General features: G+C 34.5%; 1 protein-coding gene across 3 annotated transcripts in view; it reads left to right on the top strand.

The window, feature by feature from the left end:
- The window catches only part of LOC150098219 (lipid transport auxiliary protein 1-like), a 325116-nt gene that overhangs the window by 50785 nt on the left and 254316 nt on the right, over positions 1-20015 (top strand). The gene's annotated exons all lie outside the window — the stretch shown is intronic.

The raw sequence follows: 20015 nt of genomic DNA, 5'->3' as shown, positions 1-20015 counted from the left end.
TGGATGGAGACGGTGAGAGAGTGATCATATGTTATGGGAATGGTATTCTGAAGCTATGTTTATTATGAAAGTCAGCTCAAGAGGACACTGATCTTAGTTAGCAAGTGGAATGTTAGCAGAAATAAGGAAGCATAAAATATAAGTTGATATTGTGTTTTGGTAGCATTAAAATTTATTCACTTACATCCACCACATGAGAGTGGCAAAGAGATTCGTGTTTATGGCATTTGTTCTAGAAGATCTTGAAGCTTGTGTGATTTGAGCAAGATATGGTTTTATGAATGAAGATGATGGATATAACAGTCAAGACGGTGTGCATCCTTGTTCATACACTTGATTTTACACCAGACCATCAAAAATCTTCATGGATCTTTTTTAATTCTAGCAGCTGATTTACAATTTATGTATATTGCTTTATATAATGTTCCATTTCCATCATATAATGGTATTTTGAAAAGCTTTTCTCTTGGCACTTTATCATATGTTTTGGGGACATCTGTAAAACTTAAATACAAATCTTCATCATTATTTTTCTCAAAATAATTATTATTATTTTTTAATTTTTTTTTTTTTAAAGTAAAAATCTGATCCTGACAACCTTATTTGCTTCCTGGCTGAATATAATCTGTCTCCAGTCTTTCCACATTTCAGGTTTCTGATGGCTTTTTTTCCTCAAGTATTGATATGTACTCCTGTTTTCATTCCTCTTGAATATTTTCTACTACTGTTCTGTCACTCCTTGTTTCATTTAAGTCTTTCAAACTAATTAATCCCAATCTCCAGAATATCTTTGGTTTTTGTCACCTTTATCATTTCTGATTTCTTTTGCACCACCCTTTTCTCTATTTCTTGGCATTCTTTTTTCTGCTTCTTGTTATTATCTTTTATTTTTTTCCCCTCTACTCTCTCTCAAGGTACCTTGCTGACTTATCTGCCAGGAATTTTCAATTTTTCCTGTTCTGCCTCTTTAACTTCTTTGGTCTACCAGATGGTTTGGAGCAGGGGTGGCCAACCTTTTATAGTTCATGCGTCAATTTTTTCATTTTTCAGTTAAGATGCGCCATACAAACTTATACCACTTTTCAGTGGTATAAGTTTGATATTATAATGATTAAAATTATGATTTTAATCATTAAAATGATTTATTATATATATGGTAATATAGACACTTTTAGCAGTTTTAAATAAAAGGATTTCATATAAAGACAAGATAAACATTAATTATTTTATTGACTTTTGAAATTGCTTTGCTTTTGCTAAGCTTGTAATGTTTGGAATTAAATCAGTTACAGAAAGCATCAAATAGTTTTTCAAATTTGAATCAGTCAGTCGCGACCATAGTTTGTTCTTAATCATTTTCATTTATTAAAATGCTTGTTCGCATCTGTATTTAGTTCCAAAATGACAGATATAACTCTGAGCAAATTGTCTCAGTTCTGGAAAATGTTCACAGGGCAACGATCGCCAGAAATTAATTATATCAGAAGCATCTGGGAGTGATGGAAGTTCATTAAATTTCATTTTCAATAAAGAATTGGTTCTGAGATCAATAAGTTCCATTTGTATGTTACTAGGCATCATCAAGATTTTTTGTTCAGTAAGTGAAAAGGGATTTATAAATGCAAGTATGCAGTCTCCTTCTTCAGCAAAGTCGCTAAAATGAATGTTAAAGGACTCTTGTAATAATCTGAGTTTCTCAGTATATTCTGTAAAGTTGCCATTATTTTCAAACAGATTCACTATGTTCTTTTAAATGTGGAAATTTACTTAAATCCCCATTTTCTAACTGGGAGATGAATAGCTTTTAATTTCATTTTGAATGCACCGATGTCATTTACTAAGCTAGGAAGCAATTTGTTCTTGCCCTGCAGTTTCAAATTTAGATAATTGAGGTGGCTGGTAACATCAACTAAAAATGCTAAATCAAATAGCCATTTCTCATCACACAACAGGGCTTTTTCCTTATGCAGCTCATCCTTCTCTTCCAGAAAATTACGTACACTTTCTTTCAGCTTCCAAAATCTACTGAGAACTTGTCCTTTAGAAAGCCAGCGCACCTCACAATGAAGGATGAGATCACCATATTCCATATCTAGCAGTTCACAATATTCTCTGAATTCTCTTCTGTTTAACCCTCTTGCTCTAATTTTATTCACACACTTTGCAACTGGTATCATAACATGCCTCAAATTTAGAGTTTTTCCACACAGAGATTCTTCATGTATAATACAGTGATACTTTAGTAGAGAACAACCTAAAAACCTTTCAAGTAAAGTTACAGTCCCAGAAACTCTACCTATCATTGACGGTGCTCCATCAGTGCACACACTGATGAGCTTACTAGAATCTAGTTGTTGATTTTCTAGACATGACTTTACTTTGTCAAATATGTCTGACCCTCTGGTTTTTCCATGAAGTGACTCAAGACCGATAAGTTCTTCAAAGATGTTAAAATTGCCATCAATTCCTCTTATAAAAATGCTTAATTAATCACATATGTCAGCGGATTCGTTCAAGGCTAAAGAAAAGAAAGTACAAGCATGAACATGGTCTTTTAATTGATCAGTAACATCATGGGAAAGTTCTTCGATGCATCTTGTAATTGTTTGCTTGTACAGAGCAATTTGGTTTACTTTTCTTACAACATTCTTATCACCAAGACATTTTGCAAATTTTTCGAGACAGGGCTTAACAACTTCCTCTCCATCAGAGAAAGGCTTGTGTTTTTTAGCCAACACAAAGGCAATTTCATAAGACGCCTCCAGCATTGCCACACTTTCACAACTTCGTTTCACAAATATATTTTGTTTCTTTTTTATTTCTTCCTTTTTCTTAACCACCTATTCTTTCCGCAACTCAGACCCAGGAACTAACTTCAGTTTTTCTTCTAATTCAGCTTGATGTTTTCTATAGTGTCTATTAAGATCATGTCTTCTATTATCTGAGAGAGTGCTTAAATAAGAACTAATTTTCCCACAGTTCATTAAACTGGCGTTTGCTATCATTTTCTGCTTTTCTTCTGCTCATTTTCTTTTGCAAAGTAATGGGTAACTGACTGTAAAAAAAATTATTTCAAAAAGTAAAGCTTATTAATAAATAATTTATTTAAATTATTTTATGGGTTTTAAACATTATCAACATTCAAAAACAGTTCTACAAGTTTAAGATAAGATTCCTGTTTTCATGAAGGCCTAATGCAGTTCTATAAGTTTAAAAATATTATATATATATTTTTTCATAGAGTGTTTTCGTCTCTCTCTTGTAATATATTATGTCCAATGAAATATGAGATCGCTTCCTGCCATAAAACAGTCGATCAGCTGGCAATCACACACAACCCAAACATGCTCATTACGAAAGCTTTGCTGATGATCAGTTAAATTTTAGGAATAAATCTACTATACGTAAATAAAAAGGAAAGATATTGTATTAAAAAAAAACATGAAACACACACATACAAATGCACCGAATAATTGCAGGTTTCAGTATCAGCAAATTAAGAGCGCAGGCAAGAACTTGACATATGCGTTCAAAATGAAAAAAAATTATTTAAATTTACAGAACTATATTAAGCCTTCATGAAAACAGAAATCTTATCTTAAACTTAAAGAACTGTTAATAAAAACATATAAGTTCAAAAATACAGAATTGTTCACTCACATCGAATCAGAAGTTCATCGAACATTATGACAAGAGTCAGCTGTAAACTGATTGAGTAACTGGTGATGCATGTCAGTATTTGCCGGTGCCTGTTGCTTCAAGATCAAACAAGTATAATAAGTGTGCACTCTAGAATTCAGTGTTAGACATTTTTTACAATTTTTCTCTGGGTTTCAGTGTGCCACTTTTGGCGCATGCACCATAGGTTGGCCACCCCTGGTTTAGAGTTTTCTATCTTTTTAGACAACTTTACTATATTATCATTGGCTGAATTGGTGTTTTGTTCAGCTTTTGCCACTGAGTCTCCAAGGTTTTGATTCTTACTTTCTAGCTCATTTTTTTTTCAATAATATTTTTATATTTAAATATACAGTTCCTCTTTGATAACCTGAATACTTTTGTACATGTTTTTGTTTTTTTTAATGTGATATTCACTTTTATGCTGCATATAACTAAATCATGATCAGTGCGAAATATTGCATCACTATACTGCTGTGTGTGTGTGTGTGTGTGTGTGTGTGTGTGTGTGTGTGTGTGTGTGTGTGTGTGTGTGTGTGTGATGATATCACCATCCATCATTTCTGGTGTGTTCTGTCAGTGTGAATTTAGGCACATGTTTATATTGAAAGATGTTTGTAATGACTAGTCTTTGTCTTCAAGTGCTCGTCTGCATGTGTGTGTCATTCATTTCAAATATGTCTGTTACATTCCTCTCTGATCATTATTGCTATACAACACCTATACAACCTTATAGGTGTTGTATTCCAGCAATGCAAGTCTTACTTTTTTTTTTGTCAGTACCTCTCACATTAAGTTGGAGGTTTAATGGAGTATTGTCAGTCCTGAGAAAGGATTAAAAACTAATTTTAGTGCTTTCAATATTTCGTCTAGCACTGAGACATTTTCAGGAAGCACAAATAACACTTGTAACATGCATGCACATGCACACACTCACTTAAAGACAACACAATACTCAATGAATTGTGTGGCTGTGATCATAAATTCCAATCTAGGTGGCACGCTCTTATGGGCATTTGTAGTCAGATAGGATGTAAATTGGGAACCTCTGATGATTAATCTTTCCAAATTTCAAGAATTGTTTTGCACCTGTATTTGTTTAAATTTGGTTGATTTTTGAGTGCCACTGCAGATACCAGAAAATCTTTCTTTTTTAAATTTACTGTGAAGGAGCATGGTGGTTTTCTTCCAGAAAATTTTGAGTGATATCTAATATATGGTCTGCAAGACTAGATTGACCATAGTTGATTGCAGATGTAAGTTTTGTGTTTATCTAAATGGATAGCTGATCTACCTGTCTGTCTGAAGAATGCTGACTTGCAAGAACAGGCTACTTTATATACTCCAGTCACTGAGAGAGGAAGGAGTTGATCTTTGGTAGAATGGATAAGAGTAGCAAGTTTCCAGTGGGTCTTAAAAGCTGTGTAGAGATTGCATTTTTAAAAGACCTGACTATTTTTTCAGATGTATCCCAGACGTAGGGCACAGTGATGAAATCCTTCTGAAGGGCATGGACTGGGGGTAGGATTGATTATTTTTTTAATTCTGTATGCACTCTAGCCATTGGATAGGAAGGTGTTGTGTATATGGTAGAGTTCTTTTTGGTCCATTCTCTTGGACATTTTAGAAGTATCTGTACAAAAAGAATTCCTAAGAAATAATCATATCAGAAAGTAGTATAATATTCTATGCAATTCTAAATCACAACCACAGTTTCACCCTCTCTATATTGTAATGAATCTGTCTTCAAAAAGGTTCAGTGAAGATGCCATAAATGTCCTAAGCTTCATCCACAGTCATCACACCGAAAGAAGTGCCAATTCTAGACCTAAATAGCCAACAACATGAGACTTTGCCAATATCCTTTCCCGGTCTTTACCTCTGAAAAGATCTATCGTTTGACCAACTTGTTTTGCTATCAGCAAGTTATGAAAAGTTATAATCTTTAAAGGTATCTGTGGCATGATTATAAATAATAAATTACACGATAACCACAGGAATTAACTTTAATGAAATGAAAGTACAGATAATTCGTAATGAAAACAACAGTGCAACATTAGTGTGTAGAAACAAATAATCAAAGGAATACATGAAACCTCAAAAGTCTGGTCTGGCACAACATAGTATTGACACTAAACACAATATCCGGTGGGATAAAGCTCATCTTCTCTATAGATGCAGTTTAAATATGAATTCCTTTTCAAAGAAAGTTGTGAAGCCTTTTACATCATCCAAATCTGAATCAGAATGATTGTGTGTCTCTCTTTCCCAAAAGAAAGTTTCGGAGACTTATCGTATGTAACCATCAAAAATAGTTGTTTAATAATATTTTTAATAATATTATTTATTAATACTAATTTCTAGCACGTGGCAACAATTTTTAATTGCTAAACCACCGACTTCTGTATGTACTTGGTATTCTGGTTTGTTTGATTGCTTGTTTCTGCACGATGATGTACTGTTTTTTTCAGTATGAATTATATCCGTACTTTCATTTCATTCAAGTTAATTACTGTGGTTATCGTGTAATTTATTATTTATAAGTTATGAAAAGATAAAAGTTTTCTCACCAGCAGAGTGGATAAGGGTCATAATGCTGTTATCCTTAATACCACTGAATATAATTAGAAAATGAATATTATTCTCTGAGATCACTCTACCTTCATTCCATCCCCCTGGATATACAATTTACCTAAAATCCATACCTCCCCCCCCCAGGACATATAGTAGATGTCACTGATTCTCCATGCTACAAATTGTCAAAATAGCTAGCAAACACTTTTACCCCTCCTCATTGGTCTTGCCACATGCTATATGAAAAAGCTATCCATTTTAAAACCTTGATTGAAAATCTAACTGTAAATTGTACAGATATATTGGTAAGCTTTGACATCACCTCACTGTTTACCAGTATTCCCTTGAATGACATCTGAACACTCTTTAAAAAACGTTTTTCCTTCTGATGTCTTAGATCTCTTTTCTTTTGCCATCATTTCTGGTTATTTTTCTTGGAGGAACAAAATTTACAGAGATAGAGGCAACTGTTTTGGTCCCACTTGCCAATTTTTACATGGAAAATTTTGAAAAATGAGCCATAGACTCAATCTATCCCCCATCTTCTAACTGGCTAAGATATGCAGATGGTATGTTCTCATTTAACCTCATGGCCCAGTTACATTAGACTCTTTCTTCTGTGACTTCAGTGGTCTACATTCAAGAATCCAGTTTATGATGGAAAAGGAAAGTAACAATAGTTTACCTTTCCTTTAGACATCTTTGGAATGATAACCTCTCCTTCACTGTATACAGAAAACCCACTCACATAGGCAGATAAGATATTCACAAACTTTCCCACTACCAGTCTTAATAATAGGGATCATTAAAACCTAACCAATAGAGCCTACAGTTTTTATTCCAGTAGAACCTCTCTTTGAACAGAACTCAACCATATAAATGGTTGAGTTCTGTTCCAATTAAAATCAACCAATTAAAAAATTTAATCAATCCTCCCCCCCCACACTTAGTCCATGTCCATTCCTTCAGAAGGATTTCAGGAATGCCATCATTGTGCCCTCTGTCTGGGATACATCTGAAAAAATAGCCAGGTCTTTAATAATACAGTCATACCCCGAAGTTACGTGGTAGGTGGGACCAACAAAAAGCGCGTAAGTCAAATTCGTGTAACTCTGGGTATAATTTTGCATACAAAATATTAGTTAATTGGGACCAAAGGTTTACAAAAACACTTATATTTTTTAAAAAATATAATCATAATTATAGTTTTTCGTACATAAAAAAAAGAAAGTTATTTCGATGTCAAAGGTTTCATAAAATCTAATAGATTCGTCTGACGGCATAATGTCTTTTTCTTGTCATGCAAAATTTCTTCATAGCAAGCTAATGATTTTTTTATTCCTTACCTTGTGACTACAATTCGTTCCTCGTTAGAATCTATGTCCTCCAAAATCTGTAAACCTTTCTTTTATGATTGTTCTTACTGTGGATTCCTATAGATCAAACTTCTTTGCTAGCTCACAAATTTTCATTCCGACTTCAAAATCCTTAATAATGTTGAGTTTTGTTTCCAAAGTCGATGTTTTTCTTTTCTTGCTAGCTGTAGAAGAATCAGACTTGCTTCCTTTGGACGACATTATTATTTTTTATGTGATAAAATTTTTATCAAGAACATAACATTAAACAATTGCAAGGTTTGTAGACTATAAAAATCGTGTATGAATGGAGATCGCGCGAAACACTTCAGTGCTTGTTCATAGCATGTGTGACACTGGCGAATGCGGCCGGCGCCGGAAAGATACGACTAGTAGCGAGGCGGGACGGGAATACATACATATATGAAACCACATAACTCCGGATTCGCGTAAGTCAGGGTAGCGCAAGTCTGGGTATGACTGTAATAATAAACTCTGTACAGCTTTTAAGTCCCACCTGAAACTTAGTACTGTTACTTGTTCCACTAAAGATCAACTCCCTCTGCTTTGTGTCTAGAATATATAAAGTGCTCTGTTTTTGGACAGATCATTCCTCAAAGCAGGCTAATCGACTGTTAGAACACATGCAATTAACATACATAATAAACTGGCCTCATAGCTCGAGTTGCTTCGGCCGTACATTTAAATAAACCAAACTTTGGACAGACAGATAGATCAGCCACCATCCATTTAGATGAACACAAAACTTGTATCTGCAATCATGACTATGATCAATCTGGTCTTGCAGACTATATATTGGATACCACTCAAGGATCATCTGGAAGAAATCAAAATGCTCTGCAGTAAATTTAAAAAAGAAAGACTGGTTTTGGAATCTTCAGTGGCACCAGAAATCAACCACAATTAAACAAATATGGGTGCAAAAAAATACTTGATAAAATTATTATCATCATCCAAACCAACTGTCATACCTTCTTAAATTCATTCACAGTAGATTCATTCACTATTCCTAAAGGATAGCTATTCCACTTACTTTGCTCTGGGAGAAAAAAACCTGGCTCTTACCTCTTTCTTGACTGTGAACAAGCTTAACTTCCATGGATGCCCCCATGTTCTCTCGTCACCTTCCATATAATGAAAAGTTTCATCAGTTTATATCCTATAACACCCATTCAAAAATTTATAGACCTCTATCATATCATCCCTCTTTTTCCTGTTAACCAGAGTCCGCATTCCACATACTCGCAATCTGTCCTCATAATCTAAATCCCATAATCCGAATATAATCTTTGTAACTCTTCTTTGCACCCTTTCCACAGCTTCTTTATCCCCTTGGAACCTGGGAGACGAAATCTATGTACAATAATCCATTTGTGGTCTTATCAAAAAAAGCCTTATAAAGAGACAAAATTACTTTCTTACTTTTACATGTCAAGGTTCGCTTCAACATCGTAATTATCCTCTGAGTTGTATTTGCAACTTTTGCTATATGACCTTTGAACTTTAAATTCCTATCCACCAATATGCCAAGATCCCTTTTCTCTTCAGTTTCTTGTAGCATAATCCTGCTAATAAAATTTGGGAACATTAATCGTTAGCGGTCCAAATTTACATCCTAGAACCGTCTACAAATGCCCATAGAGGGTACACTACTGAGATAAGACTTACATAGCCACACGTTTATTTGAGTAGGGTGTTGTCTTTGTGTGTGTTACAAATGTTATTTTTACCCCCTGAAGATGTCTCAGTGACCGAGATGATTCCCCCCCCCCCACATTTGATGTCTGTAAACATTGTATGGTCACTCCCATACCTCACCCAGTTTTGGGAGTGAAGTCTTCTGCTAGAATAAGTGGTAGGGTTGCAGATTCCCTTTCCACACAAAGTTTCTACTCTGTGTGGAAAGAGACAATCACAAACATCCATGCCCATGGTGGGATTCGAACCTGTAGCCTCTTGGCTGGAGAGCAGACACGCTAACCACTCTGCCAACTCTCAGTGCTGTCAATACTCCGGCTCATAAGCCTTAAAATATGGATATTTCTCACATTGACAGTACCTATCTTTACTTCTGCAGATGGCAAGTTTGTTTCAGAAGCTGAATGTTCACTTTTTGCTGTAGTTTCCTGACAGTGAGCTTTTAGAGGTTAATGCTTATGATATATATTTCTTCACAAGAAGTTGGGATAATGTGAATATTTTATTGATGTGTAAATCTGAGGCCGTTATCTCTTCTGTATAATCCATGGGTGAATTCAGTTATTGCTGTGTAATAGGTTTTTCTGAATGTCTTTAGCCTTGTGTGAGACCAGTACTGTGCTCATTAAAGTTCTGGGACAGAATTTTGAGAAGACAATCTTTAATTCCAGTCTTTCTTGTGTATGATTTCAGTTTTTTTTTTTTTTTTAAATCAACAATATTAATTAAGATGAGTATATAATTGTATACAATCCTCTTTTCCTCTATATAGGAACATTTAATTGTCGAATTCTTAAAGAAGAGGAAGACCTTACCATCTTACAGCAACAACTAAAACATATTAAATGGGACATCATAGGTTTAAGTGAAGTTCGCAGGCAGGATGAACAATAAAACTAAAAAATGGAGACTACTTATACTATTATGGGAAAAACTAAAGGACAATACGGAGTGGGATTTCTAATTAAGAAAACAATTACACACCTTATAGAAGAATTTAATTATACAGATGAAAGAATAATAGAAATTACACTTAAAATAAACTCTAAACTTAAAATCAGGATCATCCAATTATATGCTCCCACCTCATCCCACACTGATGAAGAGATAGAAGCATTTTATGACTCGCTGCAGCACACTCTAGATAAAAAAAATAAATAAATAAATAAAAATTTAAAAAAAAAAAAAAAAAAAAATAGCAATCAAAACTTTACTATAGTAATGGGCGATTTTAATGCCAAAGTAGGTCATCCCATTCACAAATAGATACAATAAGACCATGCATATATGGTACAAGCAGCAACTCGGGAATGGCTCTTACAGAATTCTCTATCAGTAACAAGCTTTATATTATGAATACATTTTTTAAGAAAGCCCTTAAAAGAAAACAGACATGGAGAAGTCCAAATGGAGAAATAAAAAATGAAATAGATCACATAGACTGTGTAATAATAAAGGAATAGTTCAAGATACCTCAATACTAAATCAACTAAAAACAAGCAAAAATCAAGTAAAACCAGTCTGACACAGACTGGTGTCAGAGCCAAAATTAAAATAAACTCCAAATTGGCTAATAAAATGTTTAAACAACACACAATTAAGAAGCATTGACTTAGAACCTATCGAAAACAAGAAAAAGAATTACGAAGAAAAACTCAATCAAAAACTAGACTTAATAAATATATTTGAAGAAGAAGACATAAATAAAATAAGCAAAAACCTAACTGAAGTAATAATCTCAGCACCAATGAATTCAAAAGCAACAAACAATAAAAAGACCATAAACTTTCAGAGGAAACCTTACAACTACTAAAAAAGAGACAAAATATGAAACAAGACAAAAACTTAATAATCCAAGCACTCCAGAATCAGAGATTTCCTGGAGAATATATGGACCTTCTCCAGGCAATATACCTCACTGCAGCAACAACAATTCAACTTCACACGAGTAGCAATAAAATATCAATTGAAAAAGGTGTCCAACAAGGAGACTCTCTATCATCCAAAATCTTTACAGCAGTCCTTCAAGAAATATTTAATAATATAAACTGGACAAACCTTGGTATAAGAATTAATAACAGAAACTTAACACACCTAAAATATGCAGATGATATCATAATTTTTGCAAACACTCCAGAAGACCTTAATACAATGATAGAAAAAGATGAGAAATGAATTGAGATCTTATAACACTAAAAAAATAAAAGAAACAATTGAAAACAATAAAAATCACACGAGTAGCAATAAAATATCTATTGAAAAGGGTGTCCAACAAGGAGTTGGACTCTCTATCATCCAAAATCTTTACAGCAGTCCTTCAAGAAATATTTAATAATATAAACTGGACAAACCTTGGTATAAAAATTAATAACAGAAACTTAACACACCTAAGATATGCAGATGATATAATAATTTTTGCAAACACTCCAGAAGACCTTAATATAATAATAGAAGACGTATATCATGAAAACAGAAAAGTCAGTCTAAAGATAAACAGAGAAAAAACTAAAATCATGTTTAATCATTTTGTAACACCAAAAAAACATAATAATAGAAAACAATTTCTTGGAAAGCGTCTCTTCATATACATACTTAGGTCATCTCATTGATCTAAACTGTGGACTCCAAAAGGAAATAAAGAGAGAGTTCAGCGTGCCTGGAGTGCATTCAGAAAATTGAAAAGCATTTTTCAAAACAATGATGTCCCACTCTGTTTAAAAAGGAAGACATTTAACCAGCGTATACTTCCAGTCATCTCATATGGTTGTGAAACTTGGTTGCTAACAAAAGCACTAGCAAATAAATTAATAACTCAAAGAAAAATGGAGAGGTTGATGCTAGGCATCACATTAAAAGATGAGAAGCGAAACACCTGGATAAGAAGCCATACTCGCATCACTGACATCATTCTTCATCACAAGCAACTAAAATGGAAACAGGCCAGACATCTATCAGAAGAGAAGATGAGCGATGAACCACCACCATACTAACGAACTGGATTCCTAAAGAAGGGAAACGAGGCCGAGGACGTCCTAAAAGAAGGTGGAGTGATGAATTGTCAAATTTTGGAAAAATTAGTCGACCATTGCCAAGAACAGAGAAAGGTGGAAAGAACTGGAGGAGGCCTTCATCCAACAGTGTACAGAAAATGGCTGAAAAGAAGAAGATATAATTGTAGCAGTAAATTTAGGCAGAAAGTTTTGAATAGTAGTGAATTCAATAATATACAGTCAGTTCTCACTGTATGGAACTTACATGGTGCAAAGGAATTTCCTTTAGAAGGTATTGCTTTGGGAATGTGACCAGTACTTTTCAGTTTGCTTGGATAAGTGAGGATATAATTAAATGTCCATCACGTTGTGCTATTCCAGAAGCTGATTGATATGCTAACCCATTCAAGAACTGGTTATTATTTTAAAGTTGGATGATTGAGAGATAACCATGCTGAGATCCATCATAGTTAAATATAAAAGTCTTAGCTTGACACAGTCTTTTTAACTAAAATAAGTGTTTCATGTAGCTACTTCACACTTTTCCTGCCTCATGGTTATTTCTAGAGTTCACTCTTCTTCCATTTCTCCATAACTGCTGCTTCTACTGATCTCCTTGATGGTTTTGTTTCTCATTCCCATTGGCATTACCACTATCATTATAAATTACTTCGTTGTTTTTGTTTATTTGTCTGTTACATCTGTTATTTTTAGTATTTCTTAATTTTTGTAACTTGTGGCTTTGTCTTTTCCAATAACCAGTTTCAGTAACAATTGTATCATGAATATTTTCTGTGAGCTGTAGAATTTTTCTTTGTGTTTTCTTTTAAAATTCAGGATTGAAAAGAAGCTGGTATTTTAAATTCATGTATTTTTTGAACTAAACTGTTGATATTAAACTAAAGGTCAGAGTTGGTTTCATGTCATTGTAATTAGTAGATATTAGGATGTGACATTCAACAGAGAACTTGGGGTGCTCTATGGTATGAAGAATTTGAAGATGATTTGCAGAAATCTACCTAATCCACCTAATGGAAAATATCAAGTTCATAGCATAATCAGTTTAAAGAAGCTAGCAGTGCAAACAGATGTCACAAGAACACATTTCAAAAAATAATTAAAAAAAAAATAGCCCTGTGAGTTGCTGATTGTTTATTTTAATAACCCAACTGTAGATATAATTTCATCTAAATTACAATATTGTATATACATAGATTGGCACAGTATAGAACTGAAAGATTCCCCCAAAGTTCATATTTGCTGTGCACATACAAAGTGCAATCTGTTTTTCTATGTAAACAAAACCAGTATGTGCTTTTATCAGAAAATGATACTTTCTACAGCTTGAGGGATTGCATTTTGGAAGCTTCATCAAAAAAAAAAAAAAAAAAAAAAAAAAAAGCTTAGAATATCAATTTTCCAAGTTTGATGGTTAAAAACAAATCGGTTTCCTCACAATCTCATAATCCTAATCTTACACCCTTGGATTCTTTTCTAGGGGAACTTATTTAAATAAAGCAGCATACGTGTCAAAAGTGACTTTGCCCGAGAGGATTCAACTACAGTTATTCCATGAACATTAGAACACACCTTTCAAGTGCAAGGTTAGACAGGCATGCTAAGCTGCATAGGTAGTTGTTGAACTTGTTTCTGAAATAAAGAACGTTACACTCCAAGCTGTCATTCATATATTTATTACTGCTGTGTCTTTAATTTTTTTCAATAAATATTACCATTTAAATTACTACCATCCTTTTGTGGAAATTTTACTTTTGTTTTATAATGTTGTATAATATTTTGTCCAAAAATTGTCCTGACATGACATTGAATAGCAAATGTATTTATGTTCTAGGTAGATGTTATCACATATCCCATCTCTTCATACTGGTCAAAGTTATAAGTACAGGGCACCTTTATGCACTCTTAGATGCAGTAGAGCAGAGCTTTCCAAACTGTGTGTCGTGACACATTAGTGTGTCGGCTGCAGTGTGAAGGTGTGCCGCCCGAACATAAAGCGTTAAACAGAATAATCGCTGAAAATTTCCACAGCGGAATCCATTTTGCAAAAGTACCAGTACGACTTTTAGTTAGCACTGTTAAAGAAGATATTTGGTCAACCGCTCGGAATCCCCTCCCTGAGTCTATACTGACTTCCATGCAACTATCACCATCAGTTTCGTTTTCGTTGGGGTTTTCTATAGTTTATTCAAGTATGAGTGACAGTAAATGTAAACAGAAGCTAAATTGTGCAGAGCCGCACTAAGGAGTCCCAAAAATACTTTACTTTAAATAGAATGTAATTGCAAGATGTTTACGTTCTAGAATTTAAATTTCACTTTCAAAATTATATATACACACTATCTTTTAATTATTTTTAACCTTTAAGAATATTTCATATCAATATATTTCGATAAATAATGAAGAATAAATGCAGCCGAATCCATCCCTGTGGTTTTATCACATAGTAGTCGCTCGGTTTTATTATCGTTCGACCAATAAAAATAAAGTGCCCCACTTATTCATACAAATGTTATTATTGATGTTTATTCTAACTGCAACATGAATAAACGAAGAGCTGGTGCTTTTATTTTATGTTTAGTTACTGTTAAAGCTTTACAATAAATTTGCACAGTTTTATTTATCAGATTGGTGTTGAATTACCCGTAAAATGGATAAGTTTCTAATTAATAAAAGAAAAGCTGAAGGTGACGTTTGTGATGAACAAAGTGTATCGACCAAAGAGGAAACTACGCAAAAATCAACTGTTGAAGTCTGCATTAATACAGAAGAAGTGTAAAGGAAAATTTTCCATGCCTTGTTTATACAATAAAGATTATACGAAATTGGGGTTCACAATTTCTGGTAATGAAAACCACCCTTGTCCCCAGTGTTTAGTTTGTGGGGTGATACTTACAAATGAAAGTATGGTACCAAACAAATTAAAGCGCCATTTTACCTCAAAACACAGTCATTTGTCAGAAAAGCCAGTAGAATACTTTATTGAACTTTCAAAATCTATAAAGAAGCAGTCTACATCGTTCACCAAGAGAATGAAGACATCAGAGAAAGCTCAAAAGGCAAGTTACTTGGTTGCTCAAATAATTGCCAAAAACAAGGAGCCACACACACTATCCAAAATCACTATAAAGGAATCTTGCTGTTCTGTTGTTTGAACAATGTTTGGGCCCGAATTTGAGATAAAAGTTAATAAAATTCCTTTAGCAGATTACGCGATTGGAAGACGTATTCAAAACATGTCTGCTGACATTAAACTGCAAATAAAAGATATTTTTCAAGACGACAATATGATTTTTACATTGTAGTTAGATGAATCAAGAGATGTCAGTGGGTTAATGCAATTACTTGTTTGTATACATTTCATTCATACTAACAGAATTGTTGAGCAATTCTTGTGTTGTCTAGAACTGCTAATGAAAACTAGAGGTGAAGATATATTTAAAACAGTAGGTTGCTTCATGAAGGAAAATAATTTGTTATTGTTAAATTGTGTAGGAATATGCGCAGATGGCGCTTCTTCAATGGTTGGTTCAACAAAAGGTTTCACAGCTTTAGCAAAGAAAGAGAATGAAAATATAATTATTCATTGCTTTTTACATTGCAAAGCACTAGTCGTGCAAACCACTGGTAATGAATTAAAAAAGTTATGGACAAAGTTGTTGAAATGGTCAATTACATTAAAAGTAGACCTCTTAAATCAAGATTATTTGCTAAAATTTGTGAAGATATGGGGACAAAATTTAAAAAACTTATACCACACTCAGTAGTTCTTTGGCTGTCAAGAGGTCGAGTGCTTTGTCGTGTATATGAATTGAGGGAAATGATGCTTAAACTCTTTATGGAAAATCAACAAAATGAATTCTGCGATCTAATTCAAAACAAATTATGGTGCACAAAATTGGCATATCTTGCTGACATATTGGAACACTTCAATAAAATAAACACCAGTATCCAAGGAAAAGGAGAAAATATCTTAACAGCGGTGGATAAAATTTGTGCTATGAGAGACAAGATAGAAATTGAAAAGGAAAGTGAAAGAAGGAAATTTTGAAATGTTTTACAAAACTGCAGACTGTGAACTAAAATGTGATATCAGCTCGCTAATTGTTGACCATTTAACAATGCTGAGAGAAAATTCATCACTACTTCCCAAATATTGAAATACAAGACTATGATTGGATCAGAAATCCATTTTTTTCAACTGCAACGGTTAACTTGTCACTTATTGAAGAAGAAGAATTAGCTGAAATAAAAAATGATCAAAGTCTGTTAATGATGTATGAAGAGGTATCGAAATCTATCAAAGAGTCATTCGATAGATTTCGATCTCCGAGTTTCATGTCCGGCTTTAAAATAATGAGGGATTTATTATCCCCCGACTTAATTTACACCGCCGGAAAAATAGCCTCTTGGCTCTTTATCAGTAAAATTATGAACAAGATTTGAGGTTAGTGAGGAGTCATGGATCTATAAGAGGAAGAGTGTCAGTGAAAGTAGAGCTCTAAAGTACTCCAGCATTGATGGAAATAATAAGAAACTATCTGGCTGGGGAACCCCAGATGAAGGAAGGTATGGTGCATGTGGAAATGAGTCGAACTGCTCTGCTGTTGTACTTACTGGTGGGTGAGTTGTGTGGCTGTTGCACGTCATTACTGAGATACCAGTCATTGACACCTAACGCTCACCTCTAGGATCAAACCACACATGGCTGACCAATGTGAGCCCTTCTGCTGGATGTCTGTCTGTCTATTCATGGTTAATCCAGTCCTGGTACAGCCTTAATACAGTAGTATGGGAGCAACCAACAAGTGCAGCTGTTTCCAAAATACTGGCACCTGCCTTCTGGGTCCAAACTATCTGCCCATGGTGAAATTGGCTTATTATTGTTAAGACAGACCTCCAGGGAGTCAGAGACTAATTGAGGGAGGACACATACTACACACCACCTATCATACTTATTCTTGAATTCATTCACACTGTTTGCACTCACACCATCCAGTGCAATCCATTCCAATCACACACCCTCTGAGAGAAAACTCTAGCCCTCGCCCCCTTCTTAGCAGCCTTTATTCGCAGCTTCCAAGAATGCTTTCTTGTCCTTTTCCCATCCTCTATAAATTGAAAAATTCCATCAATTGAAATCCTGTATGACCCTTTCAGAAGTTTGTAAGTCTCAATCATATTACCCCTCTTTCTCCTGTTTGCGAGTACCTGTAGTCTACAAATTCTCAATCTGTCTTCATAATTGGAATTCCACAATCCTGATATTATTTTTAACACTCTCCTTTGTACCCTCTCCAGTATATCAGAATCACAACAGAAACCAGGAGACCAGACCTGTGCACAATAGTCCAAGTGAGGTCTTATCAAGGCCTTGTAAAGAGGCAAAATGACATCCTTATCAGACTCACATCCCACCTATACCACATTTTGATATCTGTCAGTCAGCCTACCTCTTATCCATGCTAATATTCTACAACCCAAACCCATTTTCTCCAATTTATGCAAGAGTCTATTATGCTGTATTTTGTCAAAAGCCCTAGCAAAATCCAAAAGTATCATGGTATATCCATTCACCTTGTCTAGTTCAATGGTAACAGTGTTATGGAATGTAAGCAAGTTGCTAAAACATGACCTTCCCTTAGTAAACCCATGTTGTTCATTGCAAAGTAGAGATTCACTGTCAATCATTTCTGAATGTGAGCCGTAACCAATTTTTCCAAAATCTTCACCAGCACTCCTGAGATGCTAATTGGTCGATAGTTGGATACATCGGTTTTTGCACCACCCTTAATGCAGTGGAATTACCATACATTCCTGTGGAATATTCCCTGTTCTGAGACTCATAACAGCTTGGTCAAAGGAATAGCTAGTTCAGCTGAACACTTTTTTAGCACATGTGCTGATATCCCATTAGTCTCTCTTGCTGAATTCTTATTAAGTTTCTGCAATAGCTCTAATACCTCATCCTCATACACTTGCGTTTTCTTTATCTAGTGAAGAGGTAGCAGTGAGCTCAGTGTTGCATACACCAGGTTGATAGCTTTTAACAAAATGCTGGACAACCTCTTCTGCATCTGTAAACCTCAGCCATCTGATTTAGAAGAGTTATCCTTTCTCATTCTTTCTTTTACTTGTAGCATATCGATAGAATTCTTGTGGGTTGTCTTTAGCATACAGAGCCAGTTTCTTTTCATACTCAGACTTTGCTTTCCATATAACACTTGTGACTATTCTAGCCTGCTGCTTATAATGTTCGTAACTGACATCATCCTTATGCACACAGTATTCCTTCCACATTCTTAAGAATCTCTTGCTTAATAAGATTACACATCCATTTGTACCCTATTTATTCTTCAAACTCTTGGGACACATTCTGATATTACATCATTTAAGTATTGTTTAAATGCTTCCCATGCATTATGTCGCCACATTTCCCCATTACTGGCAAACGTTTACTGATTATGTACAGAGGATAGGTGTGCCTATTCATAGTAATTACACATATCACATGGTACTTGGTTATCATACCAAATATGTAAATTGGGAGAGGCATTCTTAATGCAAAACTAACTCAGTATAGTCTGTTCAGGTTCAAAGAGTAAGTTATTCTTGTTTGACTCTACATAGTTTATAGTCATCTCACACACACTCCTTCCTTCTTATTATGCCTGTGTGTGAGTTTTGTAATGCTAATCATCAGTCATATTTTATTGACTGCACTCATTTCAGGAATGATTGCAGTCATTATTTTAGCTGTTCAGTATGTTTGAGCTCTGTACACTCAGATTTTATCTGAGTGTACAGAGCTCATGGTCTCTCGTGTGGCATCAGTCAATTATACACTGTTGTTTCTTGTGTATACCCTTTTAATTCCTTGTTGCTATTTATTTGTTTTATGAACTTTATATATGCTTTTCATAGATTATTACACCTACTTTTTATCCATCTTTTTTATATTTGTTTTGTACATCTTTCTCTTTAGAACTACATTTATATGCATTCTTATTTTATATCTATTTATACCATTCTTGCTGTTTTTTTTTAACATGTATATACTGCTATGATGATTGACTGATGCCATATGGTCACAGCTCTCCTTGCATCACAAAACATCAAACAAGCTCTCTTGTCCTTGCTAAGACCATCGGTCCAATTTCTGTTCACCTGTTCTTCTACTTCTCTCTCTCATCTAGATGGCACCAGTGTTATAGCACTCAAAGATAAAGCTGACCTCCCACCATCACTCTTTTCCTCCAACTTTTGCAATGCAATTTGCCTCCTACCATATCATAATCTGAGCCATATATCTCGTGTGGTTTTGGTAAAAAGATATCAGAAGATCACTAAATCACTTAGACATTAAAGAGTGTTCTGATCCTGATGACATCTCTCCAGTTGTGCTCAAAAATTGTGCTCCAGAGAAAACAGGTGTTTGCTGTTTAAATGCATTTATTCCAATGCATGGAAATTAGCATATATACAGCCTGTCTCAAAAAGATAACTCCCAACCAATCACCATCACCCCACTTCCAAAGAATGGAGAAAGTCATCGATAGTCAACTTTTCCAGTATCTAGAGGCCCACCAGTAGTGCATTCTGCTATTCAACGTCCATTGCTGACCTCTTAGCCTACATCACCAAACACTGGATACATGCCATGGTAAGATTCAGAGGAAAA

Source organism: Typopeltis vanoorti, chromosome 16 (assembly GCF_054136105.1).
Source record: "Typopeltis vanoorti isolate ZY-2024b chromosome 16, IOZ_Tvanoo_1.0, whole genome shotgun sequence".
NCBI lineage: Eukaryota > Metazoa > Arthropoda > Arachnida > Uropygi > Thelyphonidae > Typopeltis > Typopeltis vanoorti.
This window is presented reverse-complemented; position numbering and strand designations above follow the sequence as displayed.